Source organism: Ambystoma mexicanum, chromosome 2p (assembly GCF_040938575.1).
Source record: "Ambystoma mexicanum isolate Mex_15411 chromosome 2p, UKY_AmexF1_1, whole genome shotgun sequence".
Lineage (NCBI taxonomy): Eukaryota > Metazoa > Chordata > Amphibia > Caudata > Ambystomatidae > Ambystoma > Ambystoma mexicanum.
The window spans coordinates 191,699,134-191,722,956 of record NC_090923.1 but is presented as its reverse complement, the minus strand read 5'-3'; positions in this window follow the sequence as shown (position 1 = coordinate 191,722,956).

The window sequence follows — 23,823 nt, the reverse complement described above, 5'->3', positions numbered from 1 at the left end:
CTACAATCAGCAAAAAGGGTAGAAATGCATGTATGTGTTTATTAAATATCTGACTACCATTTATTAACCGACATTATGATCAGCGGTAAATTCCGCGTATCCTGTATGAACATTAGAGTGTTTGCACCTCATTAACATCATTTAGAGTTCGTCCATAGTAATTGACATAATTGTCCTACACAAGCTAATTAGAGAAGGTATCTAAGTAGAGGTTAATGCAATGCCTGTAATAGTCTGACCGCTTGAAACGTCAGTACAAACATAACGTAGGTAAGTAGATACTGATCACACACTGTGAACATTTGGATAAGAAAGCAGAATCAAATGGGTACTATTGACGGAAAAACGTTTTTTTTATTAACGAGTAGAACCGCGGACACAATTACAATATGCATGTTTTTGTGAAGGACTCTAATACATACTCGCCATCTCTATATACTCTGTTATCTTGTATTCATCAATATACACTTATCTGCCATTGCACAGATCATGATTCACTAATCTGTAACCGTACTACGCTTTATCTTATCAGCTTCACACACATAATACATTGGTATAGTGTCTGCAAACCGATGATAGCACCGTTCCAAGATGGCCACCTCAGGAACTCGATACTAACGTCACCATAGTAACCAACACTACAAAAACTCGAGCAAGGCACGCGTTCACGCGGCTTCTCTGCTCTCCGCCAGCAAGATGAGGAAAGATGCACACAGCATCAAGAGCCGAATATGGCTCATTCATCCCATTAGACTTACGAATTTTGAACAGTTCCATTTCACATTTTAACAGAGCAGCAAAGGTATTACTTTAACATGTCCATTGGCACAGAAATCAGCCTTCTTTCTCGTGCTGTACGCACATACGCATAATCGATGCTAGAGACTGAGGTTAGTCTTGTGCCGTACGCATGTACACATCATCGATGCTGTCACTTTCTACCTACATCAATTGTTATCTGGAACTCTATAAAGGATACAGGCGCTAATAGAAATGTATTATTTTTCCTTTTTGCCACAATATGGACAAAACCATTAACAACATCCACACGTATGTATGATTTATATACTTACTACCTATTAAAAGTGATGTACGCGATCCAATATTTAAACGTTGTTTAATGCACGACTATGTGTAATGGTGAAAAATGTGAGCAATGTCATGATTGTGAATAATTAACCATTACATATGGGATACGATTGGAATGTTTACAAAAATCACTTGCTACATTTCATTTGGTGACACTATAAGTTAGGTTGTGATTGTAATAACCAGATACAAAAGGCCCTGATGAAGGATAACTCCGAAATGCATTGGCCCAATTAATGGCACCTGCACAAACAGTGATATATTTAAGAAAATGTTCTCAAAAAATTAAGAATAAAAATCTTGAAGAAATTCTAAACCGTTCCGTTTTAAATGCTTACCAGTGAATACAAGCAAAAATACAACACGTACTGCGGTCACGGCAGTGCAACCCACACCGCTGGCTTCACAGCCAAGGTCTTGGTATAATAGGAAGTACATAGAGGCCAGCATTGTAGCACCTGAAGGACCAAAGTTCCTGTATCCGAAGTATCATAAGGAGTACGTGGGACAATGGGTCTATTGTGTCTGGAATGGGCAATGTAACTACATGACCTGGAGTGTCAAATCAGCAGGCACCCTGAGAGGGGTGATGAAGATATGGACACCAAAGAAACACTCTTAATGAAATATCTGGATGTGGAAACAATTGAGGACATGGTCGAGGACTCGACCAGAGGGGGAAATGTAGAGGAGCAGCTACATGCCTCTGCAGGAAACCCCACCCCTACCTCCCATATGTTGGAAGCCTGAAATCACGCTGTGTTTGACACCAGCAGTTGTGCCAATACCGCAGCGAATATTCGAAAGATACCCATTGAGATAACCCTACCGAATGTATCCCCGAAGTGACGACAAGCTGAGGGAGGAACTCCCTAAAGGAATATGAGAAAAGAAACAAAGAAAGAAGCCTGCGATGTCATAAAAGAATATGAATGACGTCTCAGCATATCGCCTGAAGAGAATGTATGGATCCTACAGAAACTAATGACGAAGCAAAGAGTCAACCAAACTTTTGAATATGAAAAAGAAGATTACACGTGCACAAAGTGCTACAGAAAATCAACTGTTCAATAATTGTACAGACGCTGAAACGCAAGGTAGACTAAGTCATCATAGAAGCTGGCTATATATATATTGAATAGAATGCAGGTGAAGCCGCTACTGTATGGAAGCTGGACATTTGTATCACGAATGAAGATGAAAGGGAAAATTGTGTCGCAGTAAGTATAAGCTAAATAGTGAAGCTGCACAGTGAGGTTGTCTGGCCTGAAGTCAAGAATGAAGAGCCAAAGTCAGCTATCTATTCTGGATTTGAGTGAACGTGCAAAGGATGATTCATCTCTTGTGAAGGTGCAAAGAAAGAACACCAAGAGTGCCAGGTTGTATTCATTTAAGACAATTTGAACCGGCAAAATGGACCAAGTCGTGGTCTCCTGTCACATGAGCCAAATAGAAAATAGAGTCGAACTTGGAGTCCTAGAACGATGATAGTGAGTGCCCACACTCCCATTTATTCTCAGAGACAAGGATACTTTGCAAGGCCAAGTTCAAAGACAATCTTCATGGCAGAAGGCTTGGGTGATGAGAGATTCTGGGCTAATCGGGTAGGGAGGTAGAGTCTGGCTCACCTCCTTGCACCTCTGTCTGCACCTCTGTCTGGGCTTGCATGAACTGAATATTCTAGACATGGCACAAGCATGCCAACTAATTGTAGAAGCCCATATAACGAAGGAATCTATAGTTTGAGAAACCAATAAGAAATGGTGTACTTAATGTTTTTGAAGATTACATGTTTTAGAGGTAGGCATATATTGTCCACCTGACAGTGGGAAGCCAATTACAATGCTAGTTCCTATATAATGTGTACTTAGATGTTCCCCTTAAGCCTATCCCGATCCCCAGTAGGTTTTTCATTATTTGCCACATAGTATGACGTCACCTCTGATGTATTTTGAGTATATAATCTTGTTTTAATGAAAAGATTGTTGAAAAAAATCGATCTTATATCTGTTGATGTTCGTTATAACTCCCTGTTTTCCTTGCCATCTTCCAGAGTTGGTTTGATTATTGGACTCATAGTTATTCCGTAAACCCATCCATTGAATGCACAAATGTTCCTAAAGGGCCATACGCTCAACATGCAGGTACCTGAACACAGCAGTGAGTTCCATACTGTCCTTTGTCCCTAGCAGTGAACAGGGAAAGGTTAATTCCATTGGAGGCAAGACTCTCACAATGCAGTGTGACTTTCCATCTGGGTACGGCTGGAGCACCAGCCTTGCCTAGCTGTTGATCTTCCCCTTTACCCTGCCCTGCCCCTGATTCTGCATCACACTGGTAATGGGATCATTGAGCTGAAAACATCCCCAGCATGAGATAGGAAGGTACAGGGCATGGTGTACAAGGGTATCTATCTATACAGGGCAGTGAATTATGCAACCTGGACAGAGTATAGATCTGCCAACTAAATTGTGTGGCATCCCTTGGCTCTCTGAAACCCAGCACTGTGTTGTGCATTTGTCATTGTTGGGGATAAACTGAATTGTGGCCCGGGCTCTGGTGCATGCAGTGCACAATGCATGTGTCCGAGTCAAGTCTTTGCAGTTGCAGTGAATGGGCAAGAAGATGTGTTGCAAATACAACATTGCACACAGCAATTTGTGTTGAATTTATGAAAGAAGTTTAGAAAGACTCTCACTCCTGAATGCACATTCTGGAGGGAAAGAGGAGGTTCCCGGTTGTATTTTACAGTGCGATTATGGTGCCCTTCAACACCCTACTAACCAGTCACCACTAATGTTCATATCTTACTTGCATAATTGTGTGCGATCGTGTGGAGAGTGGTGACATGATTAGTGAAATAGGAGCATTTGGCTTTGTTGAGCAGTGGTCAGAGTTAGTAGAGGATCCTGTAATGAGAAAAGTGGAGGTCTCTCTATGTGCTAGCTGACTAAGCAGCGATGCACTGTTGCACTCAGCAGCTGGCTGGCGGGAGGGAGTGAAGGAGGAGGGTAGGGATGATTGAAGGGGTGGACTTTGCAGTCTTGAATTTGTTAAAAGCATTTTCAGTGGAGTGAGCAAGTGAAGGAGAGAGATCCTGGAGGGAGGGGAAGAAGACCATAGAGTCAGGCTTGAATTTATGTTTGGTGACACATGAGACATTTAATGTGTAAGTGGAGTCAGAATACAGATTGTTATGTGAATGGGAGCATGATCCAAAGGAAAGTAGTCAATTGTGGTAGCAGAGGAAATCAGGTTTGATGGTAGGAATATGCAATTGATCGAGTTGCCTTGGGTGTTGGTTGTAAACTAAAGTAGGTTGACTAGTGAATTGTCAGGGAGAGGAGCTGATAGGGCTTATTTATATTGGATGAACAATTTCCATCAAGTGAGTAAGAGGTCAAGATCAGAAAAGAGATTGAGGGTGCTACATGGGGGAGATTAAGAGGATAGTAAAGAGGGTCAGAAGGAGGAGTTGTACTGAGTTATACTCAGTGGAGTTGGGAGTTAGATGACAGAGGGGAAGGGTTGCCGAAGATGTGTCTTTGCTGATCATGCAACACCACCACCTGTTTTTGAGTGATGGGGGTGAGAGAAAGAGCAAAAGTCAGTGTAAAGGGCTGCTAGGGTGGCAGTGTCAAGTGGAGGAATCGAGGTTCCGATGATAGCCATCACTAAGAGTTTGGCTGATGATATGATTTGATATGTTATGGCATTTATAACATGCCTATACACAAGTGTTTCAAGGCAAGGGAGGGGGAACAAAGGGAGGACAGACAACGATCCTACGAGGCCAGGTGTCATTTAGATCGCGCAAGTGCATGGGATAGGGAAGGGGAAAATTGCAGGGGACGGGGAAGGGACAGTGCAGTACATGGGAATAGATTAGCAGGTGGCAAGTGCAAAGGTAAGCGCAGACATCAGGTGTCAAGTGCTAGTATTGGGACTGTAGGGATACAGAGACAGTCTCCAAGTGCGGTGGTTGCCAGGCAGGCAGTGCAAGTGTGTGTGACTGGCGGGGGAGGGTCCTGGGTATGGGATCAGAGGGTGGCCAGGTAACCAGTGCAGATTCAGTTTCAGCCAGGAGGTCAGCAGGGGAAAGGAGGAGAAAAAGCAGAAGCAAAGAGAAAGGTTTTGAGGTGCTTCCGTAACCGGAGATGGTTCTCCTCGAGTTTCAGGGAGGCAGGGAGGCTGTTCCAGAGGGAGGCCCCAGCCGAAGAAAGAGATCTACCGCCAACTCTTTGCTTGGAGAAGCGACTGACCCTGAGCGAGTTGGAGGCGGATGAGTGAAGAGCTTGAGAAGGAAGATATTTAGGAAGAGAGAGTTCAAGGTATTGAGGCCCCAGGCCCCAGAAGGCCTTGTGGACAATGCAAAGGGTTTTAAACTTAATCCTCGCAGCCACAGGGAGCCAGTGCAGAGATTTCAGTCCTGGAGAGATACGATCCCTGGGCTTGAGGCCAAGGACAAGTCTCGCAGTCATGTTCTGGATGAGTTGCAGAGGGCGGAGAGTAGAGGCTGACAGATTTAGAAGGAGGCTGTTGCAATAGTCCAGCCTAGAGAGAACCAGAGCTCTGGAGAAAGTGAGCTTCTGGGGGAAGGAGAGGAAAGGAAGAATACCTCTGAGAAGGTGCAGCTGGTAGTGTGACTTCTTAGAGACATCAGAGATGTGAGGAGAGTGTGGCATCGAAGATGACCCTAAAGTTGTTAGCCTCGCAGGTGGGAGCAGGAAGAGGGCCAAGAGCGGCCGTTCAGAGAGCAAAGGAGAGGGTGGGTGTGCCAATGAGGAGAATTTCAATCTTGCTGGCATTAAGACAGAGGTTATTGGTGGCAGACCACTCCTGGATAGCGGACAGACAGTCAGTGATGAGAGACAGAAAGGAGGTGGCCGAAGGTAGCCTGAAAATGAGCTGAGTGTCATCCGCATAGCACTGAAAGTTGGGGCAGAGAGCGGCAATGTGGTGGGCAAGAAGTGACAGGTATTGGTTGAACAGCCAGGGAGAGAGGTTAGACCCCTGGGGACACCACAGATAGAGAAAAAGATACTGGAGAGGAAGGAGCCAAGTTGGACCTGGGAGGGTCGGTCAGAGAGGGAAGAAGTCAACATAGCCAGGGCCTGACCAGTGATACCCAGGTTATCACAGAGACATTTGAGCAGGATGGCATGGTTGACCGTGCAGGAGAGAGATCAAGCAAGATGAGGACACAGAGGGTGTTAGAATCAAGGTTGGAGAGCAGGTCTTCACGGATGTTCAGGAGAGCAGTTTCTGTGCTTCTGACAGCTCTGGAGCCAGACTGATGGTCATGAAGACACCCAACAGATTCAGTATGAAGATTAAGCTGGAAGATGGCCAGCTTTTCTAGGAGTCTGCCCAGGAAGGGGAGTGATGGAGATTGGGCGATAGTGAGCCGGGCAGGAGGGGTCGGCAGAATGAAAATGGTTAGCAAGAAAGGAATATTTTGCAGAGGGATTGGTCATTCCAGAAAACCAGAGTGGATTCAAAGCGCAGAGACAGAGGTAGGGGAGGAATTTGTGAGAATACATGAAAGGAGGTGGATAGGGTGCGATGAGGAGAGAGGTGCAATTTGAGTTACTATGAGAGGAGATCGAAAGATGTGGATAGTTAAGCAGGAGGAGGGGAGCAGGGGAAACAGGCCGCAGGGGAGAGAGAAAGAAAGAATAATAAGGAGGATAAGGACAGTCACGAGGGAGAGCCTGTGAGGCGACCACAAAGTCCAATGCGACTGAAGAGTTCAAGTTAAATACACAGACCATAGGTGACACAAAAAATATGCGCTCAAACAATGCAAGTTTTAATACACTGGGCCAAAGGGAGCAGAAATAATGCTAGTTAAATGCACATGGGCATATGCGACCATAAAATGCAATGTCAATAATTACAGAGGTGTAGCTGACCAAACAATGCAAGTGCAGAGAGCCATAGATGGCCAAAGAATTCAATGGGAACATTTACAGCGTCCAAGGCGATAAGGAAAAGTCTGATTTTGAAAACCACGTTGTCCTAGGTAACCATAAATGCAAGTTAAGTGCACAGTGCTCTAGGAGACCAAAGAATGCAAGTTAAAAACACACAGGGTCCTAACGTGGTCAGAAACTTCAATAATAATAACAAAATCTGTTTATCGGTGACTAAACAGTGCACGTTATATACAAAGGGCTAGAGTAACAAAAGACAGTGCATGCACGACCCAAACAATGCATGTTACATACACATGGGCATAGGCAACCAAAGTATGCAACTTTCATACACAGGACCAGAGGCACCAAAATAGGATTTGAACAAGCACAGGGTGCTTGGTGGTCCCTCTTATACACTCACTCCTCACCCCTTTGAGTAGACCGTGCCTTGATTTTTATTTTTTATAAGCCCACGCCAAATTCTTTTCGTTTTTCCACCAGCAAGCATCAGCCCATTTAACCAGCTAATAAAGCCATGTAAGGAGAGCTTTTAGTTTTATTGGTAGTGCCACTGTGGTTCGCTCTGAAGTCTCTTGCTATTTGGCAAAACATTCTCTTACAATTCTCCACATGGGCTCTTGGAACTTTCCAAGTGCCATACAAATTGAAATCGAACCATAAAGGAAGTATACATTTTTGTAATGTTAAATAGTTTTACAAACATTTTCACAGTTCGGAGACACTTTTGTTTCACTTAAACGCACCGCTCATCTGAATATGTGATAGTCAATTCATTTTGGGCTACTATTGAGCCGTGTGGCAGAATAGCAATGTGCAACACATGCAGCTTCCAGGGGCCTGAGGCAACAGGCGACAACCTGCTCTGCCTAAATAGAAAATGTGAACATCAGTGCTGTCTTCAGGGTGCTACAGATCCTAATTTCCAGTAGTAAAAACAGGTATCCAGTCGCTTTACTGAAAATAATTCAGATTGGTAGGTTTTACCGAAGTAAAAAATACCCCAAAAAATACCGAAAAATAAATATATGGAGTGGGGTGAGGGGATAAAAGGGGTAGGGATGGGGTTAAACGGGTAGGAAAACGGGAGACTTTGGGGGGGCCAAATTAAAAAAAAAAAGAAATTCAGTATTTTTTCAGTATTTTTTACCTCAGTAAAACTTACCACTCCGAATTTTACTTCAGTAAAATCACGTATAACCGTAAAGATATAACCGGGATTTGCTTAGGACCATTAAGTCATGCTTCCGGGCACTTACTGGCAGTGAATACCAGATTTAATTGGGACCGACAACTCTCAAAGATGACCAACAATCAAAGGCGTATTTCCCCTGAATGTGAAACTATTCTCACAAAGAAACATTGCAAGTAAACAAACCACACTGCTCATCTCAATCAGGTGTATTCTTATAAATACATTAACATACATTGGCAACGGTATGTCATAGTATAATGCGACGGGCGAAATTGCGACTATTAGATTTCTACATGATCTGCATTTAACGTCCCTGCAGGGATAAACAAAAAAAATAAGAAAGGATCTCCGGCTCCAGGATACGGTAATCTTTCACCCAAAGAGGGGAATATGAAATGGAGTAAAGGACCCTTGCACGTGATCAGGCGAAGGATCCTTTACTCTGAAAAAAGAAACAAAAAGAATGTTGCCAGCATGAGCAGAGCCCCGTTGAGAACAAGAAGGGTTGAGAGGCTCTCTGCTCCGCGCCTGGTTCCCTGCCGTTGCCCTCCAGACAACACCGGGAGGCGGGCATTCTTAATTACCGGCTCATCCCAGAGGGGGGGCAATGTTGATACAGCCTCCCGGGCGCATATAATTGTATCATGGGGACGCAGGCCGCCCACCAGGACTCCCTGGCACACACCTGGCAGGTGTGGCCCGGGTTGAGGTTGTTTGTTAGGGGGCAGTTTCATCGCAGCAGTCAATGCCGGGCAGCAGCGGACATACGCATCCCGACCAACGCGATATCAGGGACTCCCTCATGCTGCTGGCAATTGCTGGGTGCACCTAAAAAACACAGCCCGGCCAAAGTAAAGACGTGGGCCTCCCCCACACAAGTGCTGCTGCTGGCCTAATCCAATAACTGGTTACCTGCCAGAGAACCATTACCTAAAAGAACATCATCAAGCAGCCGTAAGGACCCTGGAACAGACCTGGACAGGCTGTCTCCAAAGTAAGGCCTTTTATGTATGCTTCTTTTTCAGGGCTCAAGTCGAACCCACTTTTTTCAGAGGTTAGACTTAGTCCCCCCTAGCTAAAAAGAGAAACATTGAATGTCCTCTTTGAATTTATGCATTAAAGCTGACAGAAGATCGAACCACAGTCATCAGGTTTGTAGGCCGGACACTTCACCACCGCACTATATAACCTGATGAAAATTACAACTAAAGGCAAAATGTCTCATTTCGGTACTGCAAGTCCTAGGGAAAACATTTGTGTTGGTTCTTGGAGTTTAAAACATGCACATCTTTTAACGTTTTCAAAAACACTATTAGAAGAAAATGTCCCCTCTTGGTTTTGTTTGTGTGTTCCTTTTATGAAAGGCAAATGCCATTCCTCCTGTGCAATTTGGGTGCTTATGCACAGCCAATTTAATGAAATGTGCATATTTCACATTGATGTGCTAATTTCTGGTGATGTCGCAATCTCTTGCATTTGTTGTTGAGTCCCCCCATTTTAATTTTTAGCACTTGACCCCTGTAATTTTTACAGATTCATATTTTAAGGTTTTCAGTTGCGCAACTGCCTAGGGTTAGTTTATATTGTAAATATTGTCTTGTGAATTCCCGTTTTATATAAAACTCACATAAAACCATGCTGGCATACCGGTAGAAAGTATAAGTGACCTAAAGAACTACTAAAGAGCCGTAAACCAGTATTCTTTTGCCCCCCTTTCCTTTGCTAGTTATTTTAACCTAGTGTCTTTCTCCAGAGGGCCTTTGACACAATTCATCCTGCCCTAACCTTTCCCTTTCCGCCCCCTTTTAATGCCACTTCAAGGTTCACGAACGTCATCTTGAACCCAGGTAAACTGGGTTTAAAGACAGGTAAGAGGCCGGCCAAGTATCAAGTTAGGGCCGAACCCAGCACACAGTGACCGGCTTTCCTGAGCTGAAGCTACCAACAGCACATCAAAGCTCTCCTGCGCTTTTCCCTCTCAATCCCAATAACGAAGTCCTCCAAACCCTCTTACTTTTCAGCATCACCCGATCGCCTGCAGACCATGAAAAAGGCAGCAGTGCACGGTATGAGTCACAATAACATGGCATAGCATAACATGGAGAAGTGTATTGAGTGACCGCCTACACCTATCTCCCAAACGTGTTCATGGAAAGATCTTCCACTACAGACAATATCTGCATGATTTGTTTCAGCAGAGGGCGATTCAGCCCAATTTAGAAAAGCCATTTTTCTATCCATTAATGAGTGCTGATGATGCACCAAATGCCACCCAAGAACTTTGCACCTCGCCTCCCTCGAGTAGCGTCCTTACTGTAATTGGACGACATCTATCTTACAGCCAGCTCTGCAAAAAAAATGCACGGGGCTGGAGGTGTGCTATCAAAGCAATGCATTAATGAGTGCCTATTATTTTTATTTATAATTTTTTCATCAAAGCACAGCATCACATAAAAGCATACAGGAATATAAACACCGGATACAATTCACAAAGAAAACAGCAGAACACATAATGCTTAGTATAAATAAAATTGCCTAACAAATGTGCCAAGGGCACCATTTATTGCTGCATATTCTGCCTGCAGAAAGACACTTAGGCTCATTACGAGGGTGGCGGGGCAGTAAAAATGCTGGAAAAAATGCAGGTAAAACCGTTTTTGTCATTTTTACCGGACCGGCACACTCTGAGTTTGCAGGTAGAGGCAGTGAACTCAAGCCCCTACCGGCAAATAATTGCTGCAATCACCAACACAGGTACAACCGGTGCCAGTGATTGCAGCAGATCTATTCCATCGAGTACTATGGGACTCCATGGAATGGGAACATACCACCATTGCTGGCACCTGTAATATCCTGGCGATCCCAGCATATCGGGGGCGGGTACAGTAAGGCAGGTTTGCCAGTAACATTCCAGAATCACCAGCTGGTTGCCGGCAAACTTGTAGTGTTATATTTCAAAAGCATAGGTCTCAGCCATACCCTTCTCAAATTTCTGTATGTAATGCTTACAAACAGGAAGTGAGGTAGATGGTCCAAGCCTTATAAACTGCAAATACAATAGGGCCAACTAAACTTTTCATTTATTTATGATCGCCCAGTGAGTATGGTTCGTTAGAAAAACAAATATGTTTCTTTTTGTTCTGGTTTTTTCCCATACTTTCACTTTTAACCTGCCTGCACTTGACACGGGTTGCCTTAATCGGGTCATTTTAGGCTGCATGTTGAATATTGTGCAGCAACTGTACACGTGAAGCTGCACTAAACATACAATGAACATACAATTCACATGAGGCGTTGGCATTCATTAGCTGGAATTACTGTGGCATGTGAGGCTGTGTGGACAGGTAATGTCTGTTCCTGGCTATGTGATGATGTATCTTACATGATGTCTGTACCATGTGTGGGATGCGTTAACTGAGATACGCTGCATTATTGCAGCATGTCAAGCTGCACTCAGCATATTATCACAGCTTGAGAGCACATGGGGATGCATTTAGTATTTGATGACTACACCTACCATGCAAGGGCATAACAGGCATAAAATGGCACTAGCAGTTCAGATCGGGCACTACTGGTACACAGGGGTAGCACTCTTGCCCCGTTTTGGTATTGCTGGATATACCTGAGACATGTCGTAGTACCACCAATGACATATTCAGGAAGAACCCTATTAAAAACATGGCTATTAGCTACTGGTCTTCTGTCTGCTATATAGGATAATCATTTTCAAATGTAAGCTCATTGTACATATCTGGGATGTCACTTCTGTTATGTGTTCGGTGCCGAAGGTATTGTGATGCGAAGGTATTGTGATGCCACTCATTGTGATGGCATACAAATCAAATGTCATGTGACATCACTTCCTGTGATGTCATCAGGCATGTGATGGCACTTCCGCTACACCTGGCATTTTAGTGAAGTGACGTCCTTGATATTGTCCAGTTCTCTGTGGATCTTACTGTGGTTGCTTTTTGGTTGGCGTACAGCTACACCATGCCCCTTCTCTGGCGCCGCTATTTTCATGTTCTTTTTTTCATAGACTAATTCTTCCTGATAGTAAATCCACAGGAATGTTTGAATGTAAGTATTAAACCGACAGATGGGCGGCCTACTTGAGAGCATGAGGTAAAAGTGTGTGAAAACCTTCAAAGTAGGGTAATTCTAAAAACTACAATTCTTGTGGGAGAATGATTGAGAAACAACTAAGTGTGGAGTTGTTAGTGTTAACAGCTCTTACACGGCTCTTGCTACCATTTCTTCTTGGTGCCCTTCAAATGATAGACACTGTGGTCCAGTTTCCCAATTAGTTTTTATGATGTCCGGCGAACTTTTCACAGCAAAATTACATCTAAACTTACCGCTTTACATTCTGTTGGGGAATTCTCAGACTTTTGCACTTCACATTGCCAAGGCTAGCTAAGATGGGCCTGAAGAGTCTGAAGAGTTCATGTGACTTAATTTTCTGCAATATAGGGCATTCTACCCAATCAGAGTACCCAATCAGCCTTCATTGGCAGTAATGTTCTATGTGCCATGAACAGGCGAAATATAACAACCTCTCTGATAGGGTGGAAACCCAGGCATTCTGCCAATCAGAAGGCTGTTGGCAGGACCAATCAGAATTCTGCAGTGCTGGGTGGAATTGCAGCTGAGACAGATGAACACCCATTTAACTATTCTGTTTTATGGTCACACCGGGTAGGTTGCTCGCCGAGCCCTAACTCTATAGAGTAACTGTATTCTTTTCCTAAGCACATTTTTTAAAGATAACTCTATTGTTCCCTTGTGACAAACCATTTAAGAAAATCGGTTCCCTTCATAAAATAATCTGGAGATTTTTTGTGTGTGGTTTATTTAAACTTTTAAAATGTAGCAAAACACAAAAAGGAATGTAAGTAAAAACATTGCATGTGTACATAAGATAGATAACTTCTTACAATTGTGGGGGAACTCTTTTCTTTCCTTAATCGATAAACTATAGATATTTTAAAAAGCGAAGAGCAGCTAATACTGCAAAACTACGCATGGCCACACTGAGTCGGTTTCCACCAAAGCAGTATTCAATCCAAGGGCCTAGGATAGAGGGACAAGCTGTAAAAAGGTGCTTTAAAGTTTCAACGCAAATATATGTAATTTTGTAAAGGTTTTTACTAACCACATAAAAATAAAAAATAAAAAGTTTCTATGACTTCGGAATAACAAAAGTGACAAAATGGAGACTGATGCTCCGTTTTGTTTCTAATGTTAGTATTTCTTAGTGAGCATTAGATTGAATCTAGTTTCAGAAACTGTTGTCCCCACTGAGCATCAGGGAACTGTATACGTTAATGAGACAGGACTCCTCTTTTTTTTATATTTTTGGGCCACATCTGAGTAAATGTGTGTATCCAGTCCTGTTCCAAGAGCATCTTTTTTACAAGCCGTGGAGTCGGCACCAATCTTTCTTTACTACCCTCGAGATCTTCATGGGAATTGATTACATTTCAACGACCATCCATCCAAAAGGTCGCCTTTCTGGTCCCTGTAAGATTAATTTAGATCTATGTACAAGGAATTCATTAGAGGGGATAATAGTTTCTTGCACGTACAGAGCAAGTACATACAGAGCAAGTTCCACAATACTCTGGTCTCCAGCGAAAGCAAACTCAGATCATAACAGATCACTGCTACATGAAGGCATGTAGGGAGTTGCAACACAGATCTCCAAATGTTGGCCGCGACTAGACATAAATCATTAAAGTTAAGGGTGAGGATTGTTTCAATGTCATAGATGATTTTAGGTATCGGCTTTCCTTTATAAAATGTAATGATTGGCAAAATTGAAAATCTTGCATATTTATTATTCAATTTTGTCATTTTTGGGATCAGTTTGTCAGCTTTAAACTGTAAAACGTCCATCAGTGTTGCCTTGTTCTTACTAGCGAACAAGGGAATACCCAAATAGGTGAAGTATGTCACAACTTCCATGGGTGCGCTATCTAGGTACCACTTAAAGCTCATTTTCCACCGTTTGGAAGCAAGCCTTTTATAAATTGTTAGGTCATTTGCTTTCTCATAGCAATTCAAAGCTACTTAAAGCCTCTGCAGACCGATTAGAGAGTTGTCCATTAGGACAACGTCGTCCGCATACACTAACCATAGAAAGCGACGATTGCCTAGTCGAGTAGTCCAGAGACTTGCCCACACCCGAAATGTAGATATTAAAAAGGCATGGTACCAGCACACATCCTGGCCGAGTCCACAGTGCGTGGGAATGATACCTGTTATGGCACCAGGAAGATTCAGTCTAACTGTAATGTTAGTTTCTGTCTGCAGGTGAACCAATATGCTTAAGAGACTGCTAAGAAAGCCCAGAGACGAAAAGTATCCCCACAGTAAGTTTTGATTGACTGTATCGAAAGCATAAAGGAGGTCCACAGAATCAATACAATTGGGTAGAGAATGTATTTGAGTGATTTTCTATTTTAATAGATTTCTAAATCATGCAGTTTCGGCAAGTACCAATGTTCCACTGGCCACCAGACTGTTATTTACTGAAGTGGCCTCTTCTAAGTGCTCATGTTTCAATTTCATTCTTCGGTATTGCAGCAAATTAGTTTGCTGTTAACATTGAGTAACATTTTAAGTCAGTAAGTCCACTGATTTAAGCCATCTCCTCGTTTATAAATGGGAACTACAATTGAAGCCTTCCAAGACTCTGGCGTTTTCATTGCAGAGATGTTGTTGAAAACAAGTTTTAAAAGTATTGTAGACCACAACTCTAGGGCACTTTTCAGTACTATATTCGACAGACCGTTAGGACCCGGGTCTCCAGAATTGGAAGATTGTTTAATCAATAGTAGGATATCCTCAGTATCAAAGGTGAGGGTCTGTTTGGTCTCTGGGAAGTGTAGAGAGCATAGAGAGCAGAGAATTACAACGTCCAGAGAGTGCTTGTAATTGGGTTGAATTGTACCTCCCATCTGGCTGTACTCTGTCTTCTTGACTAGTGACCAGAGGTGCACGTCAGATTTGATTATTAGTATGCCTAACATGAATTCAACCGTCATGTTGTAGCATAGGGTAGCGATGGTGTAGCAGCTATTACTTATACTTTTGCTTAATGGACTTAATTTTCTTTATTTTAGAGGCAATTGAGTTTTTACCTCTCTGGACAATTCTCACCGATTGTAAAAGTCGTCATACGCATGAGGAAGATTGGGTTTGAATATTTTCCCATTAAAGGACAATTTGTCTAGATGTTCTTGGAGAAATACACTGAAAAAGGTTGGCAAAATTAGACTGATTATGTTTTTCTCTGGGGCCACCATTGAGGTATATGACAACATATTGAATTTGGCAGAATGATGTGGTCTCCAAGAAATAAGCGATCCTGATGGATTAGTTTTCACATTTCTAGGTCATGTGTTATTTAAGGAGGGGAGCAGTAGGTAAAAATTCAGCAGCTTGCATGTTGTGATCGCTCAAATTATTTTGGGGGATACTCAGTCCCTAACATTTGCGAAATAATGCCTAACTTGCAAACATCTAGTCTGTACCGGACGCAGGGCCATCTCTATGCCATGTTTCTGCTCCATCTAGATCACCATCAACATTGCCATCATTTCCATTAAGCATACATAGACGATTATTCTTCATAAAAACAGACCATGAGTAACACCAAGATCTAAATGAGTTAATAGGCAAAACATTTCTCACAGGATGACAATCATCAAAGGCTGAACAATTAACATTGAAGTCCCTCCCCAAACAAGGTAAGGCTGTTAGGTGTGCTTGTATTCCAATCGTCCAGAATACCTGTTAGTCCATACTGGGGTGCTTGGACATTGCACGTAATCCTGTTCCAATCGAAATGTATAATCAAAATGGACAAAGGTATGTTATTTACACAATAGCAAATACTTGCAGCTGAAATACCTTCATGCATAGACTAATTCTTCCTGATAGTAAATCCACAGGAATGTTTAAATGTAAGTATTAAACCGACAGATGGGCGGCCTATTTGAAAGCATGAGGCAGGTTGTTAAAGTGTGTGAAAACCTTCAAAGTAGGGTAATTCTAAAAACTACAATCCTTGTGGGAGAATGACTGAGAAACAACTAAGTGTGGAGCATAACGAAGCATTTGTCAAAACCTGCAGACGGTCTTGCGTGTTCCACAAAGCAACCTTTTAAAGAGATGAGTGGCTAAGAGCAATAGTTAAGGTCTCTATCGATATTCAAAGGGTTCCCCAATGCCAACAGGAGCCAGGACCAATCCAAATGTTTAGAAGAGGACATTTGCTTCTGTGGGCCTAATATGGCTTTCTGTTTTTCACCTAATCCAGGGTGGCACATCATTTTTATACCTCCACCTTCCTAGGAAAATACATTCTTTGATTTGGAAACCGTAAATGGATACTTTCTGTCCCTGTAAAGGCCGACAGGATCATGTCATGTATGATTCTGGGTGGAATGTCAAAGGTAACTATGTCCAGGCAGTCAAGGAACACAAACTCCACAAGCTCTATGTTGCTTGATGCAATTAATCAGAGTTTAGGAATTTCTGAAAAAAGAGCAGTTGAGGAGCGGTCTACACCTATCAGGCAATATGAATTTGAGGATTACTTTTGTATCCTACGAACCATTGTGACACATCATTTTTTAGAAGGAGCTGTTCTAAGGAAACCCTGATCCACAGAGTTGTTAACCGTTCTAAGAGTAAGAGAAGAAACGGGACCCCTAGTTGGGGGAGCACATGTTGTGGGGAACGTGTTGAATGTTAATGTTTGAGTTGATAAACCATAAATGGTCCCTACTACTGGCCAGATGTTGAGACCAGTTTGAATTGCGACTTTGAGGGCAGCAGAGACAATATTGTTGAGAGGCAGATGAATACATCATCCATAGCTTCTGTCCAGTCCCCGATCCAATACTGCACAGGTGAGAAATGTTACTCACTGAGACAATCATACTGCCCTTGTCCCAGGCAGGTACAACAGGACATAGAGACAATTTAAGTTGATGATAGCGAAACCAATCAAGCCAATGTTGCAACAGTAACAAGCGCATGCATTAGACATGAAGCCGACATGCAGTCCACATGAACAACACGTACACTGGGTAATATATGCATTTATATATGAAGAATATTAACATAGCATCTATAAGACATAATCAATGTACATGTTGAATGCAACATTACTGATATCTGAATATATCTCACTAACACAGAAACAAGAGTGTGTTTTGGCAGCCATTTTCCTAAAATTGGAAGCCGCAGCATACTTTTAAAAGAACACAGGCCTCAAGACTTCGAGTGAACTCAAAACACTGAATCCACAGAGATACAGAGCTATGTAGAGCTCAGATGGTAGCTGACAATTAGTGGCAATTTTAAAGTAAAATAAGGGAGGATGACAATGGCAGAATGAAGGTATGAGATAACAGTTCCCAAGACGCAAGCAGCATAATCCCAGATTACTTAAAGTATTATATGACTACAACCAGCCTTTGTTAGCCAGGTGCAGTAAAAGAGCAAGCCAAAACACTCTATGAAGAGTAACTCAAGAGTTTTCCTGGTAGAAAATGAAAACATGAACTACACGTTAATATTTGCTAGAATTCCCATAAAGATAAGGTAAATCAATTTCATATATGGTCTTCTAACACGTGACCTATAATTGAACAACACTAGCTATTTCTTAAAATCCAACCGCTAGGCCACCTGCATTACTCCCTAAAAGCACACACAGACACAAGCTGCCCTACAAGGTCAAGTACAAAGAGATTGCACAGTCTCATGGACTGAGAATGAGGGACGGTAACTTCTATTATTAAACAATGGACAGTCCATGAGCCTCTCTCCCCCTTCTCTTCGTGTGGCTCATATCAGGACCACCTGTAAAGTGTCCAAGTATGGTTAGCCAAATGCCAACATATCAAAACCTGTAGTGTCATGCCACCCATTAAATAGTAGGCCAACCAATTATTTCTCTCTGAGATTATGTATTTGTACGGTTATCATAATACGGGTGGTTCCAAGTGGGACCATCAGATTTGTCTGACCCAATAAAATGTTTAACCCCTATATGATCAATACATAGCCAAACAAACTAAACCAGTCACCCAATAACTGTAGGTTTTGTACTTGAGATGATGTCATGATGTCATGAATGACGCATTTGCTATTGAAGGGCCGTGAAATTGTAATGCTTGTATGCTGCCCCTGCTTTATTTGCATGACAATAAAGCTGTATTTTGCCTTGCACTTTGTTTACTCCATCGATGAGTCTAGTTTGGATTGACTCCAGTTACTCTGGGTTATTTGGAACGTTTTAGATTGCCTCAACATATGGTAGCAGAGGAAGTGTTGTCGGATTGTCGAGGGCTCACCTCTGTGGCCCCGAGGACTTTAGAGGCAACCTATGGATGGGAGCATGTGCAACAGGGAAGGGTCAACACGAGGCCCCTTTGCAGAATAAACCTGTCCGATCCCTGCAGGCCACCACCTTGGCAAAGAGAGTCACAAGCAGAGTGGGGAGTCTCAACACGAAGACCTTCAACAGATCCATGGATGTAAGCATGGCATAGGCATGGTAAAATGGGGCAGGGTATTTTTGTGGATAGGGGGATTGTGAAAAAATAGAGAGATTAACAGGAAAAGAGTTTGCTTATAACATGCATTGGAAAAGAACATGTGTTAAGCCTCGTCATGGGGCAATAAAAAAATATATTGATACCTCTGGGCAGGAAAGTGGATTTATGAGTTGGAAAGACTGACAGCTGGAATGACGATAGAAGTAGGTGACATAAAAGCCTGTTCGCTGCTAAGTAGGCAAACAGTCAGAGGACATTAGGTGATGAAAACAATTACTTGCGTAAGGAGGCAGATCGACTCATTAAAAAGTGCAAGGATTTGGAACAGCAGATATGCACTTTCAGATCCCAGGACAAGCGACAGGGCACCACATTCAATGGGATTGAAGTGAATTCCATTTCTACACGGGGCGGTAGCGCCCCAGTGGCGGTACCGATGTCTGAGCTTGGTTGCAGCGCCTTTGGGGGGTTTGACACACACATTGGGGGTTGCCACCAATCACATACACCTGAGACAAGGATTGAACCACAAAGTAGTGCAATCCCAAATATAGCACCAAGTAGTCCTATCAAGATAATTAAGTTAATCAAGGCCCTGATCACTTTTGGATGCCGTAGGGAAGATTTATGCAACCCTACTGCAAAGAAAGTTGCGTGATGGGTCAAGACAATCGAATCACAAGGACGTGCGGCAAGATGGGTTTGTCAAAGGTGTTGGCTGCGCACTTAACCTCTTGATATTGAACATCCTAAAAATGGAGTCTCTAAGAACTAAAACGAAGGTGTACCTGGCGTTTATAGACTTTTCCTACGTGGGCGATAGCATCAACTGCCAGAAACAATGGGACAAACTATGTAAATGGAATTGTCCCCTGAGTTTGCTGGCCGCTATTCAAGAGGTGCATACAAACACAAACATCAAGATCCGTTTAGACCAAAGTGGAACCCTGTCGGCGGCAATAGACACATTTCGGGGAGTCAAACAAGGATGTCCCTTAGCGGCTATCATTTTTGCACTGTTCCTGTTTGACATTGGAGAGTCAATCAATATCGCACACTCATTTCCCCCAAAATTTAACAACATGCATGTGAGCTGGCTATTGTATGCCGATGATTTGGTTTTGATGCATACTACTGCTATTGGCTTGCAAAGAAAAATTACAGTTGTCAAAAACTATGTGAAAAAGAACGACTTATTAATTAACACGAAGAAATGTGAAATCTTGATTTTACAAGACTTAAGATCTACCGGAAAAATCAACTGCAAAACATTCAAATGGTTCCTGGGGAAGGAAGTTTTACTTATCGCATCAAGTGCGCGATACCTTGGAATGCAGCTCAGTGCAAGTTTAAATGACAGCCCTTGGGTTGAGGCCGTAAAAAATAAATGTAAACGTTTATCATCGCAAGCGTTTGTGCTCAACCAAAAATACGGAACATTTTCCTTGAAGCCCGTTCTTACCTTCTACCAGCAGAAGGTAGTTCCAGCTCTAATTTATAGTGCAGAGTGTGCATTTGGTTGTCCAAACGAATTGTGGGCAACCTTGTTAAATTAATTCTGTTCAAAAGAACTGCAACTACCGAAAGGTACGGCCAACGCTTACATACGATATGAACTATCCCTTATATCCATTAATACTCGAATTAGCTGGAACTTGGCATCGCTGTTTCGTAAAACCATACGAAAGGCTAAATATCCTGCAATTTGAAATTTTTCATGATCAGGCCGACAAGAACTCTGATTCGATATAAGCAAGCTGGTTCGTCCGTTGTGAAGAGATCTTGCAAGAATATGGTATCGATGTAGACCTATTACATGAAAACCCAAACTTGGCAAAAAAGAAAATGTGGCAACAGGATTGGTATTCTACAGAAGAACTGCGGCATAACACCAGTAGTATGAAAGACACCCCATACAAAGCAAACAACTATGGAAAGGTACAACCTTATGTCACTCTTTTTCAAGATCCACGAATAAGAGCCCTGTACCTGTGTTTCAGACTGAACGCCTTTCAAAGGACAGAATAAAGAGATGGCCGAAATATGCTAATCTTGACATGATGTGCAGATTCTGTTCACAAGAAGAAGAGACCTTGAAACATCTTGTCCTGTTTTGTGAAGATCTGCGCACAATAAGAACGAGACATTTGGGAGTGTTATTTGCAAGCCAATTGACCCTAAGTGCTGATGACTGGTGGCAAAAGATGTTTGATGTAATCGATAAGATGTTAATCTACGCTTTAACTAACGTCCTAGGTGATATCAAGTCAAATTTGATGTCAAAGTCCCCAGATGTTGAAACAGAATAGTGAAAGGGATATATGGTCACAATGAGAGGAAACTGACTATATGTGATCGGTCGTCTTTGCTTCTTGATATTCCCTCTTCATTTCTTTATTTTTTATTTTCCTCAGTTGGGGTTTGCCAGTTTTGATGTAATTTAAATTTTAATTGTCGCCTCTTATGTCCGGTTGCGAGTGTCTCGTTCTTTTGATGTTAAGGATGTTAAGGATGGATAAGACTTATGGATACATGGCTTTTTTTTTGTTTTCTTTTTTAGAGGTTTGTATAAGCCAATAAAAATAATTTAAAATAAATTCAAAAATAATAATGATGTAGACTATCTAACATTTGCCCGTATGGCCACACATGCCTGATCATTATTCATTTGTTTGGATATATAAGAACTATATAACTAGATGTTTGACCTGAACAATAAAAGTGAGAGTACATGGGTTCAGGTGTCTAATCTATTCACAGTATTTCATTAATACATTCATTAAGTATTCCTTTAGATCTCAAGAGAGAATGGTTTATAGATTGTTAGTACGAGAAGAAATTATGGCCACACATAGGATTAGTGCTGGGAGTGAAATGGGGTGGCACACAGACGAGGGGCATGCAACTATTACATCAAAAGGACTTTGGGGTGTGGGGGCTTGTGGTCTATATTTCTTTCGATAGGGTCTGTGGGTACAAGGCGGAGTTGTGGAGACAAATGTTTTTTTCCAGGACCAGGTTCCGGCCCGTCATTCACAGGGCAGTGATGCAAAAGGGAAGGCGAGAGATACAGTGTGTAATTTGTTACTTCTCGCGCCCAGTGTTGGAGGTGGGGGGTTGGCTTGCTGACTGTGTGCGAACACTGAAGGGGAGAGATGCAGGCTGGCTTCTACTGTTTGAGCGAGGCCTAATATAAAATGGAGTCAGTGTCTAACAAAATGGAGTCTCATGGCGTTCATGTCATGCACTGTTATGTGTCATCCAGTGGGTACCACACCGCTTGGCCAGAGGCACACGGTCGGCCGCGGAATGAGCATATCATGTGCACTATAATAGGAATAAAGGGGGCCTTAAAGACCCTTCCTCCCTTTCAACATGCAGGCCAGAGACAATGCAAGAATTACAGCAATTCCTTGGCCTTTACAATTACTGTAGAGCATGGGTCTTTGACTACAACACATACATCAGGCCACTTTTAAAGGGACTGAAAGAAGTGCTGAAAGACAAAAGTGACATAGCCTGGACAAGTGAAATGATAGATGCCTTTGATGAGTTGGAGCTAGCAATTCGCACAGCTCCAGTGTTTGGGATCCCTGATTACAACAAAGGCTTTTTTTCTGTTTTCCTATTCAAATGGAGTAGTGATGATGGCTATCCTCGCACAGAAATCTACCATGGGACACAAACCATTCGCATTTTACAGCAGGATCTTAGATCCAGTAATGAGGAGCCATTATCCATGTAAACAAGCATTAGCTGCAGCAGCTTTTGCAATTGACAAATCAGCCAGCATAACTCTGGGCTGTTCAGTAACATTTGATATGTTGAGCATGCCCTTTTCACCATCTTTGAAAAACCCAAAAGTGCACTGACCACACAGAGAGCATCAGGTTATGAAGTGATAATATCAAATCCATCAATCAAAATTGTCAGATGCAGAATGGTAAACCCAGGCAGATTCATAGCAGGGCCAATGGAGCAGGGGGAGTACGTACATGATTGCACCACTTATACTGAGTATCATGAGGCACCCCATGTCAAGGAAAATGCCTTAGAAGGTGGGATAATTCTCTTTATTGACGACTCATCATCAATAGGCCAAAGCACTGGCGAAAGGCATAGTGGAACAGCAGTGGTGAAAGCAAAAGACAATGATAGCTTTGAGATAGTGACAAGCGCGAGATTAACAGCACATTTTTCAGTGCAAGCGGCAGAGTTGGTAGTGTTGATTTTAAAACTTGAAGTACATGGAGATAAGGTGGTAACAGTGTATTCCGACGCCGCCTATGTGATGTCATTGGTAAATGCATGACTGTTATGGTACAAAAGGAGGGGCTTCTTGCGTGCAGACAGCACACCAGTGCAGCATGTGCCATTGCTAGACAGGCTCATCGACCCACTTGAAGTCCCATCGGCTATTGCTGTGGAGAAGTGTGCAGTGCACACCAGTGGTGTGGACTTTATTTCTCGCAGCAATATTGCTGATTTAAACGCGTAAGGTCAGCATATTTACCAGAAGTACCTGACATTGTGATTGCACCATATACACATGCACGCAACATGGTGTTGAAAGAGGGCTTCAATACGCTACCCATAGCACAAATTGTTGAGCTACAGGGAAGGGCACCACCAGGGGAGCAGCGATTGTCGAAAAAGGAGGAGGTGCTAATTGTCCCCCACAGTTACAATGTGATGGCAGGACAGCACCAGGAAGCCTGTTAAGCCCCTATGGCTACTGACAGTAGCATTGGAAAAACTGCACTACCCAACACATATAATAAGAGAATATCTTCCAGTACTGTTCTCAGAAGACTGGGTCATCCCTAACTGAAATGAGCACATTCCTAGTTTTATTAATTGTTTGATTTGTCAGAAATGTACTACTGACCCCGCCCATAGAATTGTGAGAGGAGCAATATCCCATCCTACAGGACCATTTCAGCATCTGCATATTGCCTATGTAGATATTCTCTGCATTTGTAATGGTTGTAATGGTTACAAGTATATGATAGTAGTCGTATGCCCC